The sequence below is a fragment of the Leguminivora glycinivorella genome, chromosome 18, assembly GCF_023078275.1.
Source record: "Leguminivora glycinivorella isolate SPB_JAAS2020 chromosome 18, LegGlyc_1.1, whole genome shotgun sequence".
NCBI lineage: Eukaryota > Metazoa > Arthropoda > Insecta > Lepidoptera > Tortricidae > Leguminivora > Leguminivora glycinivorella.
This window is the reverse complement of record NC_062988.1, coordinates 3,688,793-3,696,643: the sequence shown is the minus strand read 5'-3', so window position 1 is coordinate 3,696,643 and position 7,851 is coordinate 3,688,793. Positions and strand designations below refer to the sequence as shown.

Below are 7,851 nucleotides of genomic sequence, written 5' to 3'. Positions count from 1 at the left end.
AGTTGAAACATTACTTTTAGGAAGTATAGTAAAAGTGTCATCTACGTATCTTTTATATATCTTCAGCTGGACGGCAGCCAATGAGAGCGCTCTCTCCTTGAAATCCTCCATGAAGATGTCGGCGACGAGAATTCACCGTTCCATAGCAAGTAGCCCGATGTGAGGCAATGTTCCACCAACTTGGCGTAGTTCTCAGACATGTTCTGCTCTCTCAACCTCTTTTTGACAATTTCAATGCAGTCTTTGTCGTGTCGTGTCGTGGTTTTCAGGATCTTCGTAGTTGGGTCCCTCTTTAGATGTTTGTATGTTGATGTATCCGCCAAAAGATTCCTTATCTTCTCGTTGTAATCTGAAATATTAAGTACAACGGCCGCATTACCCTTGTCAGCTCGAAGAACAGTTATGTCCGGATCCTCATCCAATTTTTTTAAAGCGACAAATTCATCCCTAGGTAAATTTGTTCTTGGGGAATTCGCTCTCCGTAACAAAGACGAGACATCCTGGCGTATAGCCTCTAACTCTTCCTTGCCTACATTGTTCTTCACCAGACAATCTTCCACACTGACGATAATGTCCTCATAAGAGACCTTTTTCCAGAACCGAAAACTCACACGCAGTGAGTTGTTTATCTCACGGAAGTAAGTTTATCTGATAAATTGACAACTGATCGATTTGACACTGACAGCGACATTCCGTTTACGCTCTGAGACAATCCGTCATCGCTGCGTTTCGTTCTCGATTTTAACTTGTCAAACTTGGTAACTTGTCTCTGCTTGCATTGTTCGAATTTGAGATACGTTTTGTCAAAATCGGACGATACAATAAAAAAATATATTTTTTTCATTTTCATAAAACACCTCGCTACGCTCGGCTTCCTAAAGGATGAAATTTCGATATCCTCGGAAAAAATCGTTTACTTTGATGTCTACTATCACCATGCAAAGCGGCTTGCTTCCATTTCAAAGTGCAGCTTTTTTTCATAACTAGTATGACTATATTCTCTCTGTCTAAATTTGAAATGAGACAGACCTTTCACAAAACTATAGTTAGTTATCTTATACTTTTCCTTTACTCAGACTAATTCATATCATAGTGAATAGCGATTGCAAATCCGCTTATATGTTGGGAAATCCGGATTTTCGGATTATTTGTAGGAAAAATCCGGATTCCGGATTAAATCCGGATTTTTAGGGTTTTTTAGTTACCACCGTAAATAAAGCAAAATTCAAGAGTTTAAGAAGTAAACAGTAAATAAAAAATGAAAAAAATGTTTTATTAGGGAACCTACATGTAAAGTGGGGCTGATATTTTTTTCATTCCAACCCCAACATGTGATATATTGTTGGATAGGTATTCAAAAATGAATAACGGTTTACTTAGATCGTTTTTTGATAATATTAATATTTTCGGAAATAATCGCTCTTAAATGAAAAAAAAAGTGCGTCCCCCCCCCCCCTCTAACTTTTGAACCATATGTTTAAAAAATATGACAAAAATCACAAAAGTAGAACTTTATAAAGACTTTCTAGGAAAATTATTTTGAACTTGATAGGTTCAGTAGTTTTTGAGAAAAATACGGAAAACTACGAAACCCTACACTGAGCGTGGCCCGACACGCTCTTGGCCGGTTTTTACTGATTATATAAGCTACGTACGTGGGCAGTTAATCATTCTATTAACGAGGTAAAGTTTTTTTTTACATTCAGGATTATATACATCCAGTAAACAACGAAATCATAAAAATATTAGCGCGTCAAGTGTAGAGTCAATTCTACGTTCTTAGGCACAGCATTACAACAGAACCAGGAAAATATTGATTTAAGTGGTTAAGAGCGCGGAATTGAATTACGACTTTCACTCAGTTTTAAACTAAATCAGGACTTAAACGAGTAACACTAACACATCGTGTATATTTAGCCTGTCGTTTCCAACGTGAGGAATTGAATTACGACTTTCACTCAGTTTTAAACTAAATCAGGACTTAAACGAGTAACACTAACACATCGTGTATATTTAGCCTGTCGTTTCCAACGTGACAATTTCTCGTATTTTGCCGTTATTTTACTATTGAGACGTCATTTTTGCACAATCTATCTATATTGCCGTAATTAACAATACGCATTGAATAATCGTACATTGTGTATTAAGATTGAGGGCGGAAAGTGAAGCCTTCAGCCGCCCGTGATATACACAACGTTTTTCATCACACTCGCGAAGTAATAACCAAATTTTAAACTATTGTATTGAAATATCTACGCTGACATTTTGAACATTCGTCCGCCATCTTGTAATTTTTGACAGGTCGTGGAAGGTCCCACCCTGGTATTCACTTTACCGCCCCAGGGCGGTAAAATAGTTCATTAAGTATCATAATGTAATAACACCGTTTTCGAGAGAGTGTGATGAAAAGCATATTATAAAATATGTTTTACGACAGTAATAGTGTTTCCGAATATGAAGGCAGCAAGCCATTTAGTATTATTCATTTATCTTATAAACATGCCAATTTAGTCAAATTTCTACATTAACATTGAACAAGTTTTGTTGAGGTCGCAGTTCAAACTTAGCCTAATCGACTTTGACAGCATAATTATAGTATGTATTGAAGTGCATCAGTTCTAACATATAACCAACTTTGATGACAGTGTTGTTATGTGGTTATGATTGTAATTCTACTTAATATAATTCATTAACAATAGGATGTTTGGTTCGTCTACTAATAATATAAGCATTTATTGCAAACCATGGTATACAAAGTGGTTTACATAAGTATTATAGATACCAGGAATCACATTACACCCTGTATTTATGGACATTTTTCGTATACTATTTAAACTTAAATTTGCCTGCATTCTCAAGACATCTGATGACGTGTAAACGGATGTTTTTTTTTATTTACAGTTGCTTATACATTGGATTCCACGTACATAAACACTTGTCTTAGAATAAATTTAAAAGTCGAAAATGTCTGCCTTGGGTGAGACTTGAACTCACATTTTCCACTTTTAAATTTATTCTAAGCTTAGTGGCATCGATTGCAGACGTTTCTGCTAGTAAACATAACTTGTGTCCTTTATTTCGGTTGAAATTGCGACGTAAAAGTAAAAATTCGAAAATCCGGATTTCGGTTTTAAAATCCGGATTTAGAAACGGATCGCAAAATCAGCGAATTATCCGGATTTTCGGACTCCGGATAAATAGATGGTCAAGCAAATCTTGTCGCGAAGGGATAATTATTATCCCTTTGCGCCTACATTTTTCAATTTTTTTGCCTTTTTCTACTGATGCGACCTTATTCTATCAATGGATGCGACATGATGCGACTTAAAAAAAATAACGCGTTTCGTTTCTTGATATCAATTTGTCAATCATTTGTTGTAAATCATTAATAAAGTAAAAAAAAAATTTTAGTCTTTTTAGGTAACTTTGAAGTAATAAGAGTTTTGAATGATTCACGGTTATTTTCATTAGACTTATATTGACCGGGATATAGACCGTGATTACCTTTTTGATTTTTGTCGAGCTCCCGATATTTCGACGCAGTTGCATGCATCATGATCACGGAAAACCCCGATCATGATGCATGCAATGTTTTCCGTGATCATGATGCATGCAACTGCGTCGAAATATCGGGAGCTCGACAAAAATCAAAAAGGTAATCACGGTCTATATCCCGGTCAATATAAGTCTTTGAAGTAATATCTATAAGGTAAATTATTAAAGGTTTTTTAATCAATAACATCAAAATAAACTTAAAAACGCCATTTTTTAAAAAGAAGCTTAGAAAATATATTGGAACGAAACGCATTTTGTCAGTTTGATTTGATTGAAGTAACTATGGAGATTAGAAATATAAGGAGCGAAAGCTTTAGGCTGGGCGCACACGGAGGCGACAGTTGCACGGCGACATTTTTTGTCTCTGTCTTGGACGCAAGTAGTAACGACAGAGACAAAAAATGTCGCCGTGCAACTGTCGCCTCCGTGTGCGCCCAGCCTTAAGTATCAGAAGTGCACATATAAAAGAAAAGATAGTTTGACAATCTCTTTGCCTTCTCGGTAGTGACCCCGCCTACAGAACAAGAGGTCCCGGGTTCAAATCCTGATGAGACCTTTTAGGGTTCCGTAGTCAACTAGGAACCCTTATAGTTTCGCCATGTCTGTCTGTCTGTCCGTCCGTCCGTCCGTCCGTCCGCGGATAATCTCAGTAACCGTTAGTACTAGAAATCTGAAATTTGGTACCAATATGTATATCAATCACGCCAACAAAATGCAAAAATAAAAAATGGAAAAAAATGTTTTCTTAGGGTACCCCCCTACATGTAAAGTGGGGGATGATATTTTTTTCATGCCAACCCCAACGTGTGATATATTGTTGGATAGGTATTTAAAAATGAATAAGGGTTTACTACGATCGTTTTTTGATAATATTAATATTTTCGGAAATAATCGCTCTTAAAGGAAAAAAAGTGCGTCCCCCCCCCTCTAACTTTTGAACCATATGTTTAAAAAATATGAAAAAAATCACAAAAGTAGAACTTTATAAAGACTTTCTAGGAAAATAGTTTTGCACTTGATCGGTTTAGTAGTTTTTGAGAAAAATACGGAAAACTACGGAACCCTACACTGAGCGTGGCCCGACACGCTCTTGGCCGGTTTTTTATTTTTTTCTACTATTTTTTTTCTTGAATTATTTTATTTTTTTAATGTCCAAAAATATTTTGTTTTGTTATAACTTTTCGAAATTTCATTCGCAAGGCTTACAACATTACCGAAGAATCTTAAAGGGCTTAAGTTAACATTTCTATGAATAAAACAATAAATAAACACAAATAAAATACAAAAAAGAAAATTAATGCATAAAAAAAAACAAAAAGTAAAAACCGGCCGAGGCCGTGTCGGGCCACGCTCAGTGTAGGGTTCCGTAGTTTTCCGTATTTTTCTCAAAAACTACTGAACCTATCAAGTTCAAAACAATTTTCCTAGAAAGTCTTTATAAAGTTCTATTTTTGTGATTTTTTTCATATTTTTTAAACATATGGTTCAAAAGTTAGAGGGGGGGGACGCACTTTTTTTTCCTTTAAGAGCGATTATTTCCGAAAATATTAATATTATTTAAAAACGATCGTAGTAAACCCTTATTCATTTTTAAATACCTATCCAACAATATATCACACGTTGGGGTTGGAATGAAAAAAATATCAGCCCCCTCTTTACATGTAGGGGGGTTACCCTAATAAAACATTTTTTTTCCATTTTTTTATTTTTGCACTTTGTTGGCGTGATTGATATACATATTGGTACCAAATTTCAGCTTTCTAGTGCTAACGGTTACTGAGATTATACGCGGACGGACGGACGGACGGACGGACGGACGGACGGACGGACGGACGGACGGACGGACGGACGGACGACAGACAGACACACATGGCGAAACTATAAGGGTTCCTAGTTGACTACGGAACCCTAAAAAGATCGCTGTCAGAATCGAACCCGAGAACATCTGCGTACGAAGCCAGCGCACTATTACCTTGACTTGCTCAGTCTGACGAAATCAGCCTATAGAAAAGAACGTCTAATGTCATCTCACATCGCTGATCATTGAGCGAGACATGCGCTCCAAGCGGAGAGATTTATAACTGCAATTACAATGCCTCAGCCGGTCATTTTTGCGACTGTTCTACTTCGACAGACTTTCCTCCTTATCTCTACTCTCCCTGGAAGTAACGAAATGTCACTTCAAGTGACACTGTTTTTCCCTCCTTTTTCGTTTGGCGCCTGTTGTGTCGTACGCGTCCTCCGTGATTGTGCTCTATGTGATTAATAATAACACCTATTCGTTTCATGGAAAAGCGAAAACATGTACTCGGTGATAAAATTTACTGAAAAAGACGGCGGAACCGTATCATTAGTGAACAACCAGTGGTTTACGCCAAGGAGATGCGAATATCAAATTCTACGGACATCACTCGGCAGTTCGTGGTCCCGGCCGCCATCATGCTTTGTACTGCTGCTCCAGCTATCCTCCAGTGCAACTTGAAGGCCTAATCCATGCACACATCGGTGTTTTTTTATATCTATGTAATACACTTGTCATTGGCGAAGGTCCACGAGGCTGCCATATTGAATAGAGAGAAATTCTTTAAGGGCCAGTGATCGAGCCATGCTAATTTGAAATCGCGAGTACCTATTTCGTATAATCGTAAGTATTTTCTCCCATCTTCGAATAAAATTTGTTGTAATACGTTCAGTGCTAATTCTTGTGTCCATTATTTTCAGACATTATTTTCATAAAATGACTTGAGGACCCCTTCCATTGACATGAATGCACGGAACTACAAGCCGGCTTCTTTTCTGCGTTGGGTATGTTTCACATTTGTACGCCCATGATTTTAACCCTCGCCAAGGGTTGGTAAAAGCCTCAGGGTCATTGTTTCTTTTAAAACCTATTTCAGGGTTCTTCGATTTGGAGGTTACGTTCAAAGGTAGCGCGGAGCTGATGCTTCCCGAGCCTGAACCGGTGGACAGGAGGCTGTGGCGACTGGGATGGAAGAGCTTCCATTCCTGTAGCTGCAGCTTCCACCTCCCTAAATTCTGTTACATGTCACCAAGGTCAAGGTCTGCCTCGGCCAAGGCGTGCCTCGTTTTAGTATTTTTAAAAGGAGCCCAACATAAATTATCATTTTTTAATTAATAAATTTACCCTTTACCCGGTCTTCTAGTACCAGAATCACTGACTCACCCATATGCTCTAAAGTTAGGTATTTGTGTTTGTTTTTAGTAATAGACTGAGCTAGCTATTCTAACGTATAATATTTATTTATTTAAGTTTTATTATTCTACATAAAAGATTTTCCTTTTCGATTATTTGTTTTTTAATCATTATTGATTTTCTTCTGTAGACCCCTTCTGTGTAAAAGCTTCTTCCATAAAAGTTGTAAAAGCTGTTTCCATTTTAAAGAATCCTGCAAAGATTCAAAGTGACCTACTAATTAAATTGGTTGACCGTACAATTTCAGATTATTCCTACTAATGCAAGTCCATCCTATATGTTTACTTAATAACCTTGTTTACTAGGGGATGCATTATTTTGTGTTAATTTATTATTTTTGCATATTGTGTGTATTTTTTTATTTGCATGTACCTAAAGATGACCTAGAGAAAGCAAAAAAAATACTGAAACTGGTTGAGGATACATCAGACTTACAGACTGAAGCCGAAACAGAACCAAGTCTTAAACGTAAAATGCAAAAAAGATATGTTTCTAGCAGCAGTGACGAAGATGAACAGTGAAAAAGAAATAAACAACCACTTCAAGCTGCTGACAATGAAGGAGATTATGGAGGTGGGTTTTATATTCAAAACACCTGCACGGGAAGCATGGTCGCGCGATAGACGATAAAATATCAGGCCGTCCCTATCGCACTTACAAATAGTGTGATAGGGACGGCCTGCTATTTTATCGTCTATCGCGCGACCATGCTTCCCGTGCTGTTATGAATATGTAGTAATTTAGTTGATATTAATGATGTAATTCCGAAGTACCTAATTTCAAAAATTATATGTTATGTCACAGAATATATAACAGTACAAGTACAGAAGGCTCACTCCTTTGATGTTCACAAAACGCCGCCATACTAAATTCTTACCTACAGTAACAAACGGACCGCACGCGTGCAGACGACATTGAATTCTATTGCGCCGCGCGAAGGTCGTCGCCACTGAATGGGCCGCGAACTCGCGGCCGCCGGCATGTACTTGTAGCGCGGCGAAAGGATCGCGGAGTGAGCCGCCCCTGGTTATGTTTTGTGCAGATAGTCGTCAAGCTCAGCCAAACATTGCCCAAGAAACCGC

The 7,851-nt window shown here is 37.7% G+C and overlaps 1 long non-coding RNA gene across 1 annotated transcript; it reads left to right on the top strand.

The window, feature by feature from the left end:
- The first annotated feature begins 5,570 nt into the window (after positions 1-5,570).
- LOC125235837 lies at positions 5,571-7,851 on the top strand. The gene is made up of 4 exons (XR_007178138.1): positions 5,571-6,199; positions 6,277-6,360; positions 7,148-7,342; positions 7,812-7,851. It is a non-coding gene; the product is annotated as an uncharacterized LOC125235837 (long non-coding RNA).